The sequence below is a fragment of the Megalobrama amblycephala genome, linkage group LG4 (genome assembly GCF_018812025.1).
Source record: "Megalobrama amblycephala isolate DHTTF-2021 linkage group LG4, ASM1881202v1, whole genome shotgun sequence".
Taxonomy (NCBI): domain Eukaryota; kingdom Metazoa; phylum Chordata; class Actinopteri; order Cypriniformes; family Xenocyprididae; genus Megalobrama; species Megalobrama amblycephala.
The window spans coordinates 38255327-38277553 of NC_063047.1; the positions used below are offsets into that span (position 1 = coordinate 38255327).

The window sequence follows — 22227 nt, forward strand, 5'->3', positions numbered from 1 at the left end:
TGATAATGATAAAAAATGTTTGAGTACCAAATCAGCATATTAGAATGATTTCTGAAGGATGATATGGCACTCAAGACTGGAGTAACAGCTGGTCTCTCTGGGCTGGGAAGATGAGGCTTCTGGTATGAAGCGGGCAGGGAGATGGTTGCCTGTGATTGTCTCTGGGGAGTTGGAGTTGTTGGTGTCTTCCTCGACGACTCCCACTGTGAAGGAGGATCCACACACCCACAGGGCATAGCTGATGAAGTCCTCCTCAGATTCTCCTCCACAAGCAGCATCAAGCCTAAGATATTGTCCATCCCACTCTAAAAGATGTACTTAAGAGCCTCATCATCCCAGCACGCCTCAGGGTATAAATCCAGGATCTCCACTGCAAACTTCTTCAAAGTTCAGTCTTTCTGCAAAGGGCAGTTCATTTCTTTAGTCGGTTCGAGGGACAACCAACAGAGAGTAAATAAGATCAAACTGAAATTAAACACAAGAACGAAAACAAAAACTAACATAACCCTAACAATGACCTTAATCAGAATTGCTTTTAAAGTATCAATTAATAAATTTAATTAAATAAATATTTTGTTTTTAAGTTATGAATTAATCAATTATGTATGGTATTATATATTGAATCATGTCTGAGCAAAAGCAGACAGACAAAAGCAGTGAGGTGATGAAACTTTGTATCAGGAGGAGAGAGAGCATATACCCACAAATCAGCCCAGACTGGGTCTGATGACTGGGGTCATCTCTCAGTTCAGCACTTCCACTGGGAGAGGTTGTTGGTGGGCCGCGGATGTGTTAAACCACAGGAAAAGGTGATGTGATAAAAAAAAAAAAACAGAGAGGGGAAAAACACTTTCATCTGTTCATATTCCACTGATTTTGTAGTTGGAAAGGAGACCCGGGAGATACGTATGTGTCATTGGGATGGTGTATGGTGCATACAAGCACACACCCGCACCCACACACATATACCCTGCTGCTACAGGCGATGAACCCTGGGTGAGGTGAGCATTGAAAACGGGAAGCTAAGCCCAGCCTCTGTTATTGACCTCCTTCTGTCTACCCTCCGTCATTCACTCCGTGTGCTTGTGCGCTTGCCTACGCTACAGAATCCATACCAAGCCTCTCGCCCTCCTAAAACGATTATATGTCAGCAATCCCCCCCCAATTTGGTGCTTGCTAAAGCGGACTGTGAACTCATCGCTCCCATCTGGAGAATTATGCAAGAAAAAACGCATCTCTCACCTGACAGCGTGTCTCAGCCCACCGCTGCAAACGGCTGCCGGTCATGTGATAAGTCGACCCTGACCAGTTCAAAGCTGATTCGGCGACAGGCTGATTGCTGGCAGCTAATCATTTTAGCAACACCTATGAGCAGGGGGCACGGCTCGAGCGAGGGGAAAGAGAAAAGTTTTCCCTGTTTTGCCTTCTTCTTTCTCTCTTCCTGCTCTCCTGTCTTACTGCTGGCCTTCCTCCGCTGAACTTGGAGTGAACCTGGCTATGTTATTTATATATTTCATGTCTTCTTCCATGCTTTTTTTTTTTTTTTTTTTTTTGAGAAATTTGTTATTCAGCTGAGCTCCGCATTGTTCTGCAGGTCTTGCTGCAATAGGTGATGTGCACAAGGTTACCTTTTGAACCGGTCTAGCATTATAAGCCTGTCTTCTTTCAAAGCATTTCCAGAAGTGGATGGGGATTTGAAATCTTTATTAGCGCATCAGGGCTAAAAGTGATTAAGCTGGAGTTTTTCGAAGTTCCCCATCCATCTGAGATCCATTTATGAAGTCATTAGTGGCTCCATCTATAAAACCTGATCTGCAATCAGATCTTTGGATTAATGACTAGTCTCTACAAGTCGCAAGTAAGCAAAATCCCAAAACTGATTTGGAATAGTTGGGAAGCTGGCAATCAATAGAGTGTCTGTAACTGCCTGTAATGAGAGAATGGCAGTGTAGCTTACAGCTGTACAGAAATCCCACAATTCTCACTCACTTGTTCCTCCTGAGTTCTGCATACTCTATAATGAGCTCTCTAATGGCACAGATAGAGAAAAGAAAAGAGGGGAAAAGGAAGCAAGGGATGCTCTCTCCTCTGTCATTCCAGCTGCATTAGGATGGGCTCCCCGGCCAGCTTTCCATCGTATATGTACATCTAGCATGCAGACCTCCTCTATAAGAGTTCACCTGAGGGTTTTCTTCTCTCCAACTTATGCTTTTAACATTTTATCCTAACGTATTCACTAATTCAGTCATACAACATGATGTGTAAATATGTTTTATCTCTCTTTAAGAAGCGTTCAGTGGTCTCATGTATATGTAAGATATCGCTGTGCATTTCACATAACAAAAGAGTAATGTTTGCTCTCCAGCAGCAAATTAAAGAGACATGAAGCTGGATGTGGCACAGCAGGTTTCATAGAAAAACAGCCTGGTGAATCTTATGTCTTTAAATGAGCATCTCGCACCCCACTATTGTGATGAAAATTGTGTCGCTAACATCTTTTCATAACATATTCACTCAAAACACACTGTGAAACTCCATCTTGTAGCAGTGTGTCGATATGCTTTCGTGCAGGGGAGTTATTGCGCAACGGTGCTGGTTTTCGCCCAGAGCACAAACCACAAGTGCACAGAGACTACAAAGTTACTTTCTCATCTTTTATTTATTTATTTATGTCTTAAGCAGGCTGTTTTTTTAAAGGGAGTTGAAACATGAGAGTATTGTTCATTTAACGTGCCAGCTTCTGCATCTCCTTTGCATTTTTAGGACCAGAAGCGGTGCAGATTTCTTCAGGCAATTTGTTTCAGGTAACGGGAGCTTTCAGGTGCAGCAAAAGGTAACCTGGGAACTGTTAGAAAAGAGAGAGAAAGAGAGAATGAAAAAGGGATTGGTAGAGCTTTTTAGATCCTTCATAGATTCTGCTTTGCGAACAAGGAGAATATGGTGTGCTCTGTAGTCTTTTAACAGCATTTACTCATCTGCTGTCTCTCTTGGTAAAGCTTGCCATTTGGTTTTAAGTATCATATTGGAAAATTATTTTACCTTTAGTTAAAACGGTACCGACCTAGCTATGTTCTGCCTTAAGAACAAATGGTCAAATGGAACAAAGTTAGTTACAAACTTGCTAGTTGTTACTAAGCCTCTGCGTGGACTTTACATTCCAATTTAAGTAAGAACTTACAAATGGCTGGTGCCATTTGTAATAAAAGACTATGGCCACGTGCACACTGTAAGTTTCAGGAGTGACAACCGCATTTAAATGCGGGAGTGAATCCCATAAATTATCGCTATGTGTGTATGGAACACGACTCACTCTCGAAAATGCGATGACAGCTTGGAAACCATAGCGACGTTCTGGCGTCTCTCTTGTTTGGTATCCGTTATTGTGACCAAAGTAATGTTACAGTGACAACGATAATGAAAGAACTCGTTATTTTCAGCAATTTAACTAAACACATTAACACAGGCGACGGAGGCGTCGTGTTTTGTTTATGCGTGTAGGCTACAGCTTCACACACTGTGCTCTTTGTGTGTTGCCATGAGCACTCATTATAAGCGTTTTTCGGCTTGTTGTTTAAGCTCGTCTCATAAAGCGAACGGGTTTATTGAGTTATTAAAGTGAGCAGACATGAATCGCGATATTATGGTCTTATTTTCAGCATAAAGCATTTGGATTTATTTCGGTATATAATGGGCTTATTCTTGTTCGCTGATTTTTCTAGCAAGATCTGGCAACTCGAATGAGAAAAGGCTCGTGCTTTCCATGTGATTGACCGCACATACAGAAGAGAGACTCGTGCATCACCGGCCAAACTGGCTAGTAAGTTTTTGTTAACACCCGCCAAAATGAATTTTAACCCGCATTTGACGGGTTGGCGGGTGTTAATTTAGAACCCTGTACACAATGCATAGAATTTCTGTAAATGTGGTTGTCTACCTGTATTTTTCGGGAGTTAATTCGGTTGTAGAATGCGGTTGTCACTCCCGTATTTTACTGAACTGTGTGTGTACAGAGCACGATTAAGCACTAAAAGGTGAACTGTCAACCGAATTTAGCTGCAGTGTGGACGTGGCCTACATGTAACCCCTCATTCAGGTTCTATTTGCCCCGCTCTGTGAAGTGAAGTGAAATGACATGTGGCCAAGTATGCCGACCCATGCTCGGAATTTGTTCTCTGCATTTAACCCATCCAAGTGCACACACACAGCAGTGAACACACACCCAGAGCAGTGGGCAGCCATTGCTGCGGCGCCCGGTGAGCAGTTGGGGGTACGGTGCCTTGCTCAACAGTCTCACCTCAGTCATGGTGGGGAGAGTGCTGGACATTCACTCCCCTCACCCACAATCCCTGCCGGACCTGAGACTCGAACCCATGACCTTTGGGTTACAAGTCCGACTCTCTATCCATTAGGCCACGACTGCCCCACGTCTTTATCCAGCAGCCCCACGACTGTGCGGGCCTCGAACCTGGTTCTCCGGCATGGGAGTCGGATGCTCTAAAAAGGAGAATAAAGGCTGCAACCTAGTGTCAGTCGCATCTATTGAGATCAGAGGAGTGAAGTTTCCTCACACAACAACTACTAGCTGGCCTCCATGACATATATGTGGCACCAGAAAACACTGTTTCCTCTGTGTGTGCAACATACAGTATATGCTTCTTTTTCCTCAAGCTTCACAGTGTCTCAAATTTTACATAAATGCAACACGGTCATAGCTCTATTTCTCTGCTTTTCCTCAATTGGAACAAACTTTTCTCATTCAGTTCTCTGATAGCATTTTCCCCAACAGCAAAAAGGAGCAGCTTAGGTCTAAGCTGAGTCTTTTATGTAGGCCACAGAATCCTCTGAGGCTGAGAGTTTAAGGAGTGGGAACATTTAGCCCTGTGCATTGAAATGTCATGCTAATGGAGTGGAGAATACTCTTATGGTGCCAGGCTAGTACGGAAAGCTCAGCTTGACCTGTGAGGCACACAGGAGTAATTAGGACATTTGAAGCCTAAGGAAGGGGGCATCTCAACGGCTTTGACTATATGCGTAGATCCTGCAGCGTGTAGATAGGTCACCATAACCTTAAAGAAAAGAATGTTAGCCGATACATGGACACCAGAATTTTTTTTTGTTTGACAGCTGTTTGCAAATGTTGAGAAGTGAAAGAGCCAAGGAGTCATTCCCTGTGTACTTAAAGAAAAGTTTGGCATTTCACAGAGTGCAAGCAACTTTTGTAAGACAATGTTGGAAACCGTGTGCCCCTAAACCACATTTGCTTGTTCTCATTTCAACTTTGACAGCGACACTAGCCTCAAGAACAGCTAAATGAGTTCTCGCTACATGGGATTTCTCATTTGGAGATACAGCAATATGTGCCATTCAATATATATTTCAGTATATGAAAATAGTTTTTGGAGGTCACACAGCACCTCTAGCAAGCTGACAGACACACAGTATATGTGTCTCCTTTATAAAATGGCTAAGAACTTTGTATGACCCCCATTTTGCATATCTGTCATTGGCAATTTGCAGCTGTAGCAGTGTCCTGGGCAATGCAGGAAAGAGAGAAAAAAGCCAATCTACAAAGATGTCAAGGGCACGCTTTGAAATGAGACAGGCACATTCCGTACCCTCCTTTTTTCCACCTTATGTTTCAACAATATCCAGGGCTATATTACTGAAATCGACTACACAATGCAACCGAGCCGTGGCTTCCGTGACAAAATACTTGAGTTTGGTCTTCGTGGCTTCATAGTGTATGTTTTTGTTTTAGAGTGGTCGAACTAGGCAAAGTGTCACAAAGTGAAGGTGTCATTACTGACATCTTGTCTGGACTAAAATAAGTCTTGTTGCGATAGATAATGGTCTTGGGCCAGTTGTCTGACCCTCAGGCGAGCGAGTTGCCCTTTCAACACAACTTATCTGCAATTCACTCCACAAACCACACCATCCGACCTGGCAGGTGAATATATCAGGAACGCTCCTGGACCTCAGGCATTGAGATGTACACTAGTGACAGGTCTCAATAAAACTCTTGGCGGATTGCTGTTTCTTTAATCTCCGTAGGCAGATGATGGCACGAAGCCGGCAGACATTAAAATCCCTTCATCAGCAGAATGTGCTGGCTGATATTTAGGCGGCAGCCCTGCCCGTGCTGAACGTTTCTGCGTTCGCGCACCCAGCCGGTAATTATTACCACAGCCTTCTCGGCTTTGATCTCCACGGATGATCGTATGCAAAACCATCTGAGAGTGAGACTGGTCGCCCAAGTGCTGGGCGAAAGAAATGATTTTGATTCTCTTTCAGGTCTCTCTCTTTCTCCCATTCATCCTGTCTTTCAGAATAAGTTAATTTCTCTGTATGCCACCTTCGACGAGGTGAAGGAGAAAAAAAAAGCGAAACTTTTGAAGATTTGCACAAGCCTCTCAGACATACAAAAAAGGAGAGGAAGAGAAAGAACAAGAGCTCGTTGCTAAAGAGCCATTTCATCAAATCCCACCTGCAAGTGTAAAATGTCTTCATTAGGGCCGGCACTACTAAAGAAAATACCAGCCCTTGCACAATGCCGAAGGTCTGCTCGTGACCTTTCCTTGGTTTTAATCATTGCAACTCTTGACAGCTTAATAAGTTGAAGGTGCTGGATTGCAGCCTAACTTAATAAGGCCTCACAGCCCGAGCCTTGGCCACCTATGATTGCTCCCATAAGTCTTTGCACATCTGGTGCCATGTCCTTGGGAGAGAAATATTTTCCGTAACTTTGCCTCTGCTCCGAAGCCCTACTGCCGGCCATGCCTTTATTAACGGAGGAATGATACAGTGCGTTGTGTGACATCGTGGCAGGACCCATACGCTGGATGTCAGATATTCTTTGTGACCCGCTGCTGCCGGATAAAGACTTCAGCATCGCCCCGACTCGAATATTCAACCTATTAGATATTCCGGTAATTTATAGGTGAACTTTGTAAATCATATTGTCATGTTTAATCTATCCCAGCTAGGTGTATTGTTACACAGGATATATGCTCTCCTTATTCTGGAGTTTATTACTTTATAGATGAATTACTCTCCTTTTATGATACACATAAGCTAGATAATGCTATAAGCAGTAAAGGCAAGGTTTTATGGAGGCTTTTCTTTTTTTCACTTCCAGGCGTAGATCCGCTCTGTCTGAAATAAGGATGTGTTTTCAAGCGGCATTTCCTACTACCAGACTCTTAGTCATTCAAAATAGACCTTTACAAGTGGCATCATCTTTTTTGCATTGATGAAATGGGTATCCCTGCATCAAAGGCAAATGCTTATTTTCAGTGTGAAGATGAATGTCTTTTGCTGCTTGTAGTATTTCTAGAGCTGGTAAAGTGTTTGATTATATGGTAAAGATTGTGGTTTTTTTTTTCTTTTTTTCTTTCTTTCTTTTGATAAATTATCTAGTGCCATAGCATATTGCATGTTAGACAATGTTGTCCTTTTATCATATCTCTGATACACATAAGCAAATAAAAATCACTTCATTCTACCTGAAGTGTTCAATCAATTTAAATGTAACAATTGTATTTTTTTTCTCTTAAAAGTTCTGATCTTCTAATATGACTTGCAGTTGGCATGAAAGTTTGGCCTATTTTAGAACTTTTTCGAGACAAAATATAAGAGCAACCTGGTCCATGTTTTATAAAAGCAAAATCACAGCCATGTGATTCTATTGGATATTAGCTATTACCACAACACTCTTGTACATGTAGTATTGATTGATAACATTTCCCTGTGCATTATTTTAATAAACAAGAATGAATGATAGATAAAAACAGACTAAAGATAAACCTCTCTGGAATTGATACTACCCACCTTGTTTTGCTTGAGACATAATTGGATTGACACTGGGACATAAAAAAGGCAGCATCTCTGGCCTTTTTTTTTTTTTTTTTTTTTTTTTTTTTTATACTGTAGTTTTGTGCATAGCTGTAGGCTGACATCTGACCCTGTGTTTAGAGTTGAAGGCACAGGAGGGATTTCAACAACCACAGCCTCGATTTTCTGTCATCCTGGCCGGAGAGTCTTGTGTCTTGGCAGACAAGAGAGAAAACAGGGGAGGGGCATGTAGAGTGAGAGAAGGAAAAAGAAAAAAAAACATTAGGTCTGGAAGGGGGGATCATCATTTTCCCCCTCATTTCCTCTGTGTGGAGGAGCTCTCACCTGAGCGAGAGATAGACTGAGAGAATACAGTTTATGATACAATTTATTGCCATATGAGCAGAGAAAAACATCATTCTTTTACCTTTCATTATCTAGGGCAGGGTTTGTCAACCCTTTTTGAACCAGGCACCCCCCCACTCAGATTCTCAGCCAACAAAGGGACCCCTAAAAAAAATGGAAATAATTATCTCTGCCAATAACATTAATAACTTGACAGCAACTAGTTTACAAACTCAAAGGATTTTGTTTAGTTCCTTTTTTAATAAATAATACTTTTTTTCAGCAAGGATGCGTCAAATTGATCAAAAGTAGTATGTTATTATGCTATGTTTTCAAGATCTGTATGTATATGTTTAATGCTATCTCATGACCAATTCATACGTATTTTACAAATTCATATGATTTGTCTAAACCCCAGTGACATGTAGGTTTAGGGGCGGGGTTAGGGGTAGGTCATTCGTTTGAATTCATTTGAATTTGGCAACTCGTAAAATATGTATGATTTAGCAAAAAATTAGGTTAGGTCATACGAATTTGTAGGAATTAGCCTCCTCGTAAAATACTTTGCTGTGAGATTGGGTTGGTATGTTTGACTTCCTGACATATATGTACACTACCGTTCAAAAGGGTCAGTATGTTTTTTTTTTTTTTTTAATACATTAATACTTTAATTCAGCAAGGATGCATTAAGCTGATTAAAAGTAACATTAAATACACTGGCCTACTGTTCTTTTCAACTTTCTAATTTGTTGTTGTAGTTGTTAAAAACAAACAAGAAAGCCCAGCCCAGGTCAGAAAAATGAACACAAAAGTAACGTAACACATTACTTTCCATAAAAATTAACTTTAATGCAATTAGTTACTTTTTAGGGAGTAACACAATATTGTAATGGATTACTTTTAAAAGTAACTTTTCCCAACACTGCGTAGAATGTTTTTTCCCTTTGAAGAAAATCTCCATGTATAGGAAGTGATCAAATTATAAAAGAAAACTAGAACAAAGGATCTTTGCTCGCCTATGTGACCCGGACATCTTCAAAGGCTGGACCTAGAGGCTCTTTCACTCTCTGTCTATCTGTCTGTCTCTCGTTCTTCCTTCCCATCATAACCGCCCTATTGGTCTGTCTGTCTGTCTGATGTTCATTAGCTGCTTGACCCATTATAGCTGTCTCTGTATGAGAGGTGTCTCTGTGTGTTTTACCCTCTACCAGAGTAATGAACCTGCCTCTTTTTTTGCACTACCTTTCCATTTGATCTCTATTAACATCACTGAGCACCTCAGCCAAGCTTTTTTTTCTCCACAATACAGCTGGAGATGTTTTAATGAGGGCTTTCATTTGCTCTCCACTCTTCCCTCTGCACCATTATAACTTGTTCCTTTTCCAGTTACAAACAGGAGGTTATGTGGGACACATGTGGGTTTTCTTTTTGTCACAGTTCTTTTTTACATCAGGCATCTTTAATGACACAGATAAGATATTTAAATGTAAATTGAATTTTTCTAGTTGGTCAGCGTCTGTACTTATGATATTATAATGAATATCCCACATGCTTTATAAATAGTTTATTTGTGTAACACCAAGACATTGAAAATGACCTCATATTTCAGCCCTGCAAACCTTTTTTTTTTTTTTTTTTTTTTCACTTTTAATATGATTTTTAATTAATGGCATATTTCTGCAAACCAATTTGATGTCCGAGCATTCCTTTTAGTGTAGCCATTAACAAATTCCATAATTTCTGCTTCCATTCTGAATTCCTTTAGGTTTTTTGAGGGGGAGCTAAAATTCAATTCCCATTAAAAACTTTTTTTTTTCTTTTTTTTTTTTCCCTCTGTTGAGGAACAAATTAAAATTGAAACTGAGGCTAGGTGCTGGTCCCTGCCTCTAGGGCTTTTTACATCACTGCTGACAGAGGCCTCTGTGAATCATGGGAAATATTTCATCAGTCACAAGGCATTATGGGGTGAACTGAAAGCCACATTAAACTTTTCAGTTACTCCTTCAATGCCTCACTTTTATTGTTCGGCCCTTATTCACTGACATATCCACCACAGTGCCTATCTGTGCAAACTTTTCTTTTCATTTTCCTGGTTCTGACTATGACAACAAATCACATACATGGTGCTTGTGAATATTAGCTTATGTTAATAGAAGAAAGAATAAACTGCCAAAAATGTAGCTGACTGTAAATCTCCACATATTTGCTACATATTATATATTTTCATAATGAGCTATGTGTTGATATGATGATTAATATCAGAGAAGAGTGTTGTAGACATGGCTGAATTCCTGCTGATGTGAGAGAAAAGACACATTGTGAGCATTTACAGTAAGCACATACTGTACTGTAAAACTACACTCTAAAAATGCTTGGTTAAAAACAACACAAGTTGGGTTGAAAATGGACAAACCCAGCGATTGGGTTGTGTTAACCCAGCAGTTGGGTTAAAAGTTTGCCCAACGTGCTAGGCAGTTTTATTTAACCCAACTATTGTTTAAGTAAGCAATAAAGTACTCGAGGCTGTGCTGTATCGTGAATTGGCACAACGCGAAGTAGAGTGCCTGCAACCCCTTCAGCCATGACTTATTCACGATACAGCACTAGCCTCGAGTACCTTATTGCTTTTTATAAAACACACACAATACCACACAATACAAATATTAAAGCCAAAAATATATAACAATGCAACTTTCATGAAGTAATCGCTTACTAAAAGCCTTCCTTCCGCTGGAAAAAAATAGTCCCTGACCATGAACAGCAACAGAAGTTACATTATTACGCCATTAGATGGCGGCAAAGACTGTCTTTATGAGTGTGTCAGTCAGTAGCGAAGACTTTTATATTGAAAAGACTGAATTGTTGTGAACACGGAACAAAACACCACTGACAAATGCTTTGACCCCTTAACTGTTAAAAGGACAAGATAATACATCGCCCATTTAAACAGATTTTTTATTATGAACATAGGACTGACATGAAGGAAAATGCTAAATCTGAATGCAGGTAATAAACTCGCTCACTCGATATCTTTCTCACAGTACTCTTCTACACAATACAGTAAGCTTCAATGAACGATGTCAATTGAGAACACAGTTTATGTTGTTAAGAGTGTTTGCTAAGGGTGTTGTGTAGTGATACACAGAACTGTTGGGTAAAGTGGTCATAGCCGTGTTTTATTGTGAATAAAACACAGCTATTGACCAATCAGAATCAAGGACAGGAACTAACTTTTTATAAAAATTACTTTATAGCTGTCTAAAAATGAACCCAAAATAGGTTGGAAATTAAAAAATCAGACACATAATTACTAGAGGAAACAATAATAATCAAAAAGTGATTATTTATTAATAAACAATTAAATGTTTTTTGTTTAATTATTATTCATTAAACGTATTAATAAATATTAGTTTATTAAATATATTAATACATTTAAATTTCCAACATATTTTAGGTTCATTTTAAGCAAGCAATACAGTACTTTTTAAACAATAGTTGAGCAAACGTTTAACCCAACTGCTGGGTTTGTCCATTTTCAGCCCAACTTGTGTTGTTTTTAACCCAGCATTTTTTTAGATTTTAAACTGTCACGTTTGAGTGCCTACAAAAATTGACATACCTTTCATCCATACCAGAGACTGTGATTGGCTAATGGTTCATTTATTGTCCACAGTGTGCGCTTCTTCAGGATCTCTCCATCATCCTGTGAGGAGCTTAGTAAACCGTTCTCTTCCTCTCAGCATGTAAAGAAGATTCTAGATCCTGTGTAAATACATGTCTTCACTTCACTCAAGGCCCATACATTCACATTCATTAGACTCCATGAAGAGCTCTGAGCTTGTAAAAACACTCTATTTGCGTCCTTTCTCAGTGGGATGATAGGTAAGTGAGCACGTCTGTGGCCATCCGAAGAGTTTGGAATTGATTCATTTGGATTTGTCTGTGGAACTGATTGGTTTATGGGTTTGGAGGACTGGGTTTGGATTGGCGCTTATGGTCCGAACCATAAACCATTACTGGGGCATGTATGACAAGGATTTCCATTAGGATTACGTGTTTGTGGGGCCTTCATCGCCTATGCAGACATCAAGGCAGACATCCGGACGATCTAGTTAAAGGATGAAATACATCTTTCCCCCCCTTTTAGAAATGAGTTACAGTAAGCTCTTATGAAAAATTCCCATCATGCACTGCTTCTATGTGAGTATGCTGTGTACACAAATCACTTTTAATGCAATGTTTATGCAGAACTTTGAAAAGTATGACTCTTTGAGCCTCACAAAAAACATTTTCTGCAACTATTTGGCCTGTACCGTCGTAGTCATAAAATATCAGAAAGGTCAAGTATTGATAGCATTTCACAGAATGACACTGTAAACATTCCCATCCGGCTCTCTCCGGTTTGCCATGAGCCTGCCCTCAGTTCAAGAAGATGGCTGACGCAGTCATTCAAGCTAAACAGCCCTTGATCACACCATCAGGAAGCTTGTTATGAAACCCGCAATGACCATTATATTTGGTATCAATCTGAATTTCTCTCAGCTCAGAGAGGAGAGTACGTGGGCCGGGGTCAGCCAAGGGACAAGAGGAGAGAGAGAGGGGAGGCCAGAGCAGGAGATTATGAGGAAAATAAATGTAACATGGACAAGAGCTGTATTAATAGGATTATAGGCTCATGGATTTCAATACATCATCTGCACAAATAGGGGAGAGACCAAATTTGAGAAGGCAAAAGTGGGAAAGGAGAGAAAAATCATGTTAATGGCTATTTGTCAGGACTGTGGGACATTTTGGTGGAATGTGATTGCTGTGAATAACAAGGCTGAATGTGTAGGGTTGGGATGGGAGGGGGGTTAAAATAGTCACTGATAAGTAATAAGTATGAGGTAAACTTATTGCTCCTCTGTAAGATATGATGTTAACTTATTATTCAATTATTGATCAAACAAGACCGCAGCTAACTTATTCCATAATTAGTTTGGATAATTAATACCACTGTAAGACCTTGTGTAGAACAGAAAAGAGGCTGTTTATTTACAGTTATTTCTGGTCTTTTTATTTGATTGGCATCTCAGTACACTGCAAAAAGTAATACGCTATATCTACTCCATCAAATTTTGGCAACAGATTACAAGCAATATTATTAATTAAATTCAACAAATAGAATTGTCAAATCAAATTAATTCCTTAGATGTCAACCATTTAAAACAAGTAAAATTTAAACAAAAAAATAACTAATTAAGAACTCTTTATTTTTTATTGCGAACTTTGAAGACACCTGATGATAACAAGCAGAATCCCTGAAGCAAAGAGAAACACAAGAATTAACAGAGGTTTAGATGTTGATGTTGATTTTATTGAAAATGTTTGGTCACGTTTATGGTGATCAGTGTTTCATTTAGTTGGCCGGTTTGACTCTTTGCTTTTTATGTCAGTTTGTGGGTTTTTGTAATGGTGTTTGCTAATTTTACACATTTTAAATGGTTGATTTTTAAGAAATTAATTTGATTAATTATAACTCAATTTTTATATGTTGAATTTAATTAATAATATTGCTTATAATCTGTTGCTTCAATTTTATTGAGTAGATAGAGCGTATTACTTTTTCCAGTGTATGCCAATTTGAGTTTGAGGAAACTGTTAAGAGTGAACTAAACATTTATGTCTTTTATTATATTGCTATTTCCACTATTACTTATCTGCTTGTGCCTAAGAACACCCCTTGGTAAAGTCACTGTAACGCATGGCCTCTTGTGGCCTATTGCTTTACTATTGTATACAGTAGACAGAACAGTTACCAGCATTATAATGGCAGCTTTTACTACAAAAATATTATGCAGTGCTTATGTTAATAGGGTACAACTGATATGAGTAATAATCACAGTATCACCCTTAGCAACGACACTTGTAAACACTGCATTATGCAGTCTCTTTAAACAGTTCAAGTGATGTTCATATTTACCCCATTTATGGTCTGCATAAGGGGAATCGTTTTGTTTTTTAGCTGTTTTATTGCATATTCAACACTGTCTTATAAACAATGCTTTTTGGTGCTGCCAGTGAAAAGCAGTCATCCTAAGAGAGAGACCATAAAGGCGCTGCCACCCTTATTAGATGGGGCCGCGTTTTGGGGTGTCAAGAAACACAGCAGTTAACCTCCTTAGCATGCATTAGCCGGACCTGTGTAAATCTTATTTCTATTACTCCGAGCATGCTTTATGATAGCAATATTGCCTTCAAAAGATGGAGATAGCTGTTTCATGTGGAGCTGTTTTTGCTTCATTAAGCATACATGGTTTTGCGGTTCAGGGGACAAGAGCCATTATGACATGACGGAGTGCATCCACAACATAATCAAAAGCGCACTTCTGCACTGTTTCAATTACTTCCCACTTTATTTTGCAAGGTAAATCCTTCTCTTTCTGGTGCTATGTGCTCTTTTATGCTTTAGGCCAGGTGCCTTTTGCTGCACTTTGCTGAGCGCATGGCGTGCCATAAATTACTTGGATGTAAGGGGTGGTATTGTAAACTCATCCCTTTTGTTGAGTCTGCCACAGAGGTGCTGGAAAACACACAGACATTTAAATCAATCTGTTGTAACGCTGGTTTATTTCGTGGGAGAATGCCTCTGTAAGGAAGAAGGGAGGAGTGCAAGCTGTTAGCGCTGATCTGCTTGATTGTCTTTATTTCACTGGCCTCCTGGTGGATTCAAACTGCTGCCTTTCAAGGAATCAAAACTATTGACTTTGATGATTGTTACCATGAGAATTAGTTAAAGACCTAATGAAATGAACATTTGACTTGTCTGTTAGCTACGGCTGTATCTGTTAGCTTTGAAGCTAATCTATAAGCTAAAACAAATGTTGATTAAATAAACCTTTAGCATTTCAAATGTGCACTCTCTGTAAAAGTAATATGATGGATGTAATGTAACAAAGGCCCACTGGCAATTTTTTTATGTCAGTGTCCCACCCAAAAGTCCTGTTTCAATACATCAACACAGGAATGAAGACAAAACCGTTCACTCACCAAAGCATTTTATGGGGTTGTTAAAGGAATAGTTAAACCGAAATTGAAAAAAAAAAGAAAAAAAAAAAAAAAAAGAATGTAATCCATACAATTAAAACAGTGATTCTTCACCTTTATGACTCCGAGGCCCCCCATTGTCTACAACCTAATGACTTTGTATTATTATTATTATTTTTTTTTTTTTCAAAACATGAACTTAGCCTAAACCAGGATTAGGCCCTAGTTCAATTACGATATTTAAGTAGATTTTATAAACGTACACTAAAAAAAAAACATTACTTGTGTGCATCTTAAGACAAAATAATGGCAACAATGACAAATTTTAAGATATGCCAGTACAAATTGCTTTCAGTTAAAATAGCTCAAACATGCATTTTAGTCTAGGATTAGCTTAATCCAGAACCACTGATTTAAAGGGTTAGTTCACCCAAAAATGAAATTTCTGTCATTAATTACTCACCCTCATGTCATTCCAAACCCGTAAGACCTTCTTTCATCTTCGGAACACAAATTAAGATATTTTTTGATGAAATCATAGAGTTTTTTTTTTTTTTTTATCCTCAATAGAAAGCATTAAAATTACCACTTTCAAGGTCCAGAAATGTAGTAAAAACATCATTAAAATAGTTAACGTGACTATGGTGGTTCAACGTTAATGTTAAGAAGTGACACGAATAGGTTTTGTGCATAAAAACAAAACAAAACTAATGACTTTATTCAACAAATTTGTCTCTCTCCTGTCAGACTTCTACGCAGTTGACGCAGTGAACGCAGTGAACGCAGTTCAGCACTACCGTGTTTACGTCCGAACGCTGACTCATTATTGGCTGGCTCCAGCGTCAGCATCACATGCATGTGTCGTGCTGCTCACGTGAACAGGCATAAGCCAATACCGAGTCGGCGTTCTGACGTAGAACCTGGAAGCGTTGCAATGAAAACAGTGTAGGAGAATGACAGGGGAGAGACGAACACAACATTAACATTCATAACATTAAGGTTTAACCACTGTAGTCACGTTGACTATTTTAACAATGTTTTTAATACTTTTCTGGACCTTGAAAGTGGTAATTTTATTGCTTTCTATTGAGGATACAAAAAAAAACAAAAAAACAAAAAAAAAAAACTCTTGGATTTCATCAAAAAATATCTTAATTTGTGTTCCAAAGATGAACGAAGGTCTTACAGGTTTGGAACGACATGAGGGTGAGTACTTAATGACAGAAATTTCAATTTTGAGTGAACTTACCCTTAGTGGGATCTAAACCAACATTGGACCACATAGACCAGGGGTGTCCAATCCTGCTCCTGAAGGGCCACTGTCCTACAGAATTTAGCCAACCACAATTAAACACACCTGAACCAGCTAATCAAGGTCTTACTAGGGATACTAGAAACTTCCAGGCAGGTGTGTTGAGGCAAGTTGGAGCTAAACTCTGCAGGACAGTGGCCCTCCAGGACCATGGTCCTCATTTATAAAGCATGCGTATGCACAAATTTGATCTTAGAGTGTGAGAACTGAAACCATTCAGCTGTACGCAAGTTCAAGATCATTTGCGATGTGTAGATTTCACATCAGAAAGAGAGGCGTATGCTCGTTTTCTGTGTATTTACGATATTCTATGAATCACATGTACGCACATCTGAGAAATGATCGTAAGATCAAATTTATGATGGTTTCTGCACAACATTTTATAAATGAGGCCCCGAGTTTGGACACCCCTGCCATAGACTTTTTATTATAATAACAAAAGCTGTTGAAAACATCTTATTTTTTGTTGCATAGTCATACCCTTATGTCCAGGTTTGAAACGATATAAGGGTAAATGATGAAACTGTCCTTTTAAGCAATTACTAGAGAATCAGTCTATTCGCTGCTAGCCTTCAGACAACCAAAGCTTGATATTTTACTGCAACCCACTCGAAACTTGAATCGAACATTAGATAGTAGAAATCATATTCATTCTTCACCCTTGTGCCTCCCTTGCTTCCCTAAAGCATACACTTCATGTGTGAACTGTGTGATCTGGAGACTATCCAAACAGACTGTACTGTTGGATATCGTTTACAATGTCTGCGGTGAGACAGATATGTGGCTAAATCTCTAATAACTGGAGAAATCAATGCCGACTGAAAGACATGTAGGGCTGTATCTGACATAAGTGCTTGCAGGAAGTGATTTTTTTTTTTTTTTTCACACCAAGATACTACAGAGAGCCGCAACACGGCTCATGTTCACTGAAGTCTGGCTGTGCCTCAGCGTTGTGAGGGATAACTGTCTACTGCACTTTTAATGATTTTTGACACTAATGCAGCCACAGAGTGGAACACAAAGATTTCTATGGCACAAATGTGTGTGTTTATGTTAGTTTCTCATCATTACAAGTGACTTAAGAAAGAAAACAAAGGGAATTTACTGGCTCTTTGCTAATGTTTACCTAGCAATAAAAAGATAAGTGAGGTTAGCAAGATCGTGCTCAGGTATTTATTCCAGAACCTGAAGGCACGTGATCAACAGACTATATTTTATTGTCATTGTATTCACAATAGGAAAATAGCGCTATTAGTCCCTTTGTTCCTTAACCTCTGAAAAAGCTTGCTTGTTAGCCGGCACTGTTTGTTTTCTTTCATCTGTCTTTTTCTCTCTCTTTTTTATTCTTGTGTTAAGCCCAGCTTAGAAGTTGTGTGATGAATGAGTGGAAGTTGAATCATTATTAAAGGTGGGAGATGATTAATAACGACCATGTGTGTTTTCCTCTGTAGTGTAAATAAAATATATCATTCACGGAATACATGGGACGGCTAGGAGAATGATTTATGGTGTGTTAAAATGCACAGAGAGCCAAAGGCTGAAGCCCTTTTCACACAGCACTCTACCCACGGCCTAAGAGTGGCTTAGGCTTCCTTTCTCTTTCTGTTTACGTCTTTCTTCACCCTTATGTGTCTGTCTCATTTTTGCGCCAACGATAAATGAGCTTTCTCTGAAAAGCCACTTTACCCTGTAAATCAAAATATTACTTCAGTAACATTGGTATCCAAATGATAATCATGAAATGACAAAAAGCAATATAACGTCACGATTCAGCAACGGTAATACGGTAGCTCGGTCTGATGGTGGAAAAATGCAGCCCCACAGAATCCCTTTTTGTAGACCATTAATATCTTTTAAATTATATGTAACACATTATATTACATATGAAAGTTATAAATGGTCAAATTAAATGCTATCCTATATCTTTCTCCTGGAGAACCAACGTCCTGCAGAGTTTAGCTCCAAATTGCCCCAACACACCTGCCTGGTGGTTTTCAGTCATTCTGAAGACCTCAACTAGCTGGCTTTTTAATTAAAGCTGAGCTCTGGAGGACAGTGGCCCTCCAATGGCAGAACTGGACACCCTTGTTCTATATTTTTCAGTTAGCCAATAGCTTCCCTTAATTTTATCGTGGACCTGTAGTGTACAAATCTTAGGTATATTAAAAAATCTGTAATTGCAGATCATATAATATTAATTCAATTAAGGCAGCGGCTATTTGCACTAAGTGCAAATAGGGATTGATGCTATTTTCACTAAGTGCAAATAGCATATTTCCTTAACGATAGATGCTATTTACACTAAGTGAAAATAGCAATATATTCCATTTACACTAAGTGACAATAGCAGCATTTTCTTAGCGATATGCTATTTACACTAGGTGAAAATAGCGATAGATTCTATTTACAACATGTAATAGTATCAGTTCTTTGCATTAGGAGTAAACAGTAATTAGATGCTATCTATACTATATATTGGCAGATACTATTTGCACCTCAGTTTTTTTTTTTTTTTTGTACATTAACATGATGCAATAATATCATAGAGTGTAAATGATTATATGTATGAAAATTATTAAATGGATGCAGGGGCGGATCTAGAAAATTATTTATAGGGTGGCAAAGGGGTGGCATGAGGTCTATGAGGGGTGGCAACACCAAAGCAAGCGCCCATGCATAGTTTTTGGAGATTTATGGCCTAACATACACAGTTGTGTTCAAAAACATTGCATTACTTATGCAATTAATATTACACAGGCTACTTTGATGGTATAAATCACGTTTTAGTGCAAGTTAAAGAGCAACAAAACAATTGTTGAGTTTCTGTTATTAACAGAGGTGGGAATGTCACCCAGAACACCCTATCAACTACATACTCTAGCAACACCCCAGCAACTGCATAGCAAGAGCCTAGCAACCACCCAGAATCTCCTAGCAACCACCTAGCAACACTTTAGCAATCACCCAGAACTTCTATATTCTGGCCTAACTGACCAAAGTTTTAACGTTTTTTAAACAAGACTTTAAGTTGGCTTTATAACAAGCCAGCATAAATTTGTCTTTCAAACTTTTCAGTCTTTATTGTTTTTCTTGATTGCTAAGGCACAATTCATGAAACAATTTAACATTTTCTCACAACAATAAACACAATCTCAAAACTATACAACAACTTGTACAAACCTCAAACTTCCAGGACAAAATAAAATGTTCTGGTCAAAAACTTATTCTTGTCTGACAAACTTTGGTATCAGATGACACAAAACGTAACAAATACACAGACTACTGCACTGCCCAGTGAACACTAGTGAGATCAATTCATACAGTATAACACTAACAAAAATACCTCTTACTGGGATTCAGGAATTATTTTGCAGCTCAATGTCTACTACACTATACAAAAATACATTTACAGATACAGATACAGTCAAATACAGCAATGAACTTTTGGAGGGATTATTTTTCTTTTTTCATTTTACTATTATAAATTGATCTTGCAGTAGATGAAAAGCATGAGAAAAATAAGAATGAACTTGGTATGCACCACAATACAGTATACTGTCAACTGCGGTAAAAGTAAATTCAGCATCCTCTGCACATTTGGCCACATTTCGTTACAGTATACAGTACTATAGCAGTGTATTGGTCTTCTGACACAAGAGTATATCCCTAGGCAGTCATTTCTCAGTTCTGCAAAAATACAGTCAGTACACATAACACATGGCTACAAAAAAGTTGTCAATCACAACATGGGTAATTGTACAGGTGTAGGCTACAACATGCTACAGTTTACTGTAGTGAAATTTCCCTCATCTAAAGTACTGATACATAAACCCATGTAAATGATTCATTCAGCTCTCGCTCAGATTTTGACTGGTGTGTCATCAGTTTTGCTACCAAATGTAGTCATTGTTAAACGTTTTGAGAAATGTGTCTTTGTTTTGAGAACTGAACGAATGGTTTAGGGAAACTGGGCCAACTGAATCACTTATAATGTGTTAGCAAGAAAAGTTAAAATACGTTTAGATTCTTACCTAACTCCGCTGTTATTTTCTGTGATCGGAGTCTCCTTATTGATTTCATGTTATTGTTTCGTCGGATGACAAAAAGACCTTATCCACGAAATGATCTTATTACGAAAATGAATCTCAGACATAGTCGGAAATTACATTTCTCACAGAACTTCTGAGTTAGCCGGGAAGCAGTAATTTTCCGATTCACGTACAAATAGGGGAAAAATCGTAAGTGAACTTGGCTGCGCTGTGTTTTTGACTCTTAAAGAACCGGTTCATAAGAGTAATTTGTTACTGAAGCTGACTACACATGGGCGCGCTGCGTGCGCGTGCAACCATCATAGTTTATTGAAAGACGTGTTTTGTTGCCATTATTTTGTGTTACGCAGACTTTTATTTAGGACATCACATTGAAGCACCACTGCTGAAAAGCAGTAATTGAAACACTGCTGACATTTATATTTAATTCTGTGATCATTTTGGGGTGGCAGATGGGGTGGCAAAGCTTTTTCTTAGGGTGGCAGCTACCACCCCGTGCCACCCCGGTAGATCCGCCCCTGAATGGATGCTGCCTTGTTGGGAGAATAAAAACCCTCCCTACTCCTTCCCATAACTCTACCCAATAAACAATTTTAATATTATTAAACACTCGTTCGCAGTTTATTTCCACTTTTAGAACGTTATTTTCATTTTTCCTTTTGAAAATAAAGGCGAGCTCAGCAAATTCGAACCACATTAGTCACGTTAAAAGCCAGGTCTGCAAACTTTACTCGCTACTGCTGCACCACTGAAGACATTGAATTTTGTGCGTCTTTTTTTAAAACTTGAGTGGCCCAACCAGACATTGGTGGGCGGAGCTAGTGTAAATACCATTTGCCAACAAAGGTGTAAATAGACACTCCGTTAAATAAAAGGCACGTTTTCTTTCCATGTCTGTTTCTTCAACACACTTAAGTACTTTTTAAAAAAGTACCTTTAAACCTGCTCTTTGTAAATTAAAATTTTTGCCTTAAAGTGTTGACATACTAAACATACTAAAGCATACAAGTCCTTGATTATAATTTTAACTTCAGTGTGTTATTCGATGTTGCATTTTATTACATTTTAAATTAAAGTTATTACATTTTACAAGTTGTTACATTTTAAATGAACTAAACTGAAAAAAAGCTAAACATATTTAAATACATAAAACAATTTTCAATTGAAATGACATTATAGTATTTTTAGCTTATCATAAATTATTATCACATTCAGCAGGACACTTTAACCATATTTCAAAAACAATGTAAAAAGTAATTATGAAATGATGTGAACTTAAGTCCTACTTAAGTGGGTCAAAAAACACAAAAGTTTAGCTAATTGTATTAAATAAAAATAAAATAAAATACTATCCATTTTCATTTAATTGCAACTAACATGCAATTAAGTGTCCGAAAACATTCAGTTAGCATTTAAGTATATTCTTTAAAAGTATATTATTTATGTAGTAAGTTACTATCATTAATAAGGTATTTTTAAAAATCATTTCCACAAAGGTTTGCATACAGATAGGAAATTAGCCTGCTATTATACATACTGAAACAATAAAAACCACTCTGTGAACACTCAAGCGCACTTGACTGTGCACCTGCAACTGTTGTTATACACATGTATGAATACCTATATCTGCAATAGACTTCAGCAGATGAAAGACAAGATGAAGGC

At 38.4% G+C, this 22227-nt stretch overlaps 1 long non-coding RNA gene across 1 annotated transcript; it reads right to left on the reverse strand.

Annotated features, from left to right (window-relative positions):
* Positions 1-38: 38 nt before the first annotated feature.
* Positions 39-20991, reverse strand: LOC125267488. The gene is made up of 5 exons (XR_007184684.1): positions 20545-20991; positions 11795-11937; positions 8258-8340; positions 7828-8044; positions 39-2845 (listed from the first exon to the last, which is right to left on the reverse strand). It is a non-coding gene; the product is annotated as an uncharacterized LOC125267488 (long non-coding RNA).
* Positions 20992-22227: the final 1236 nt, after the last annotated feature.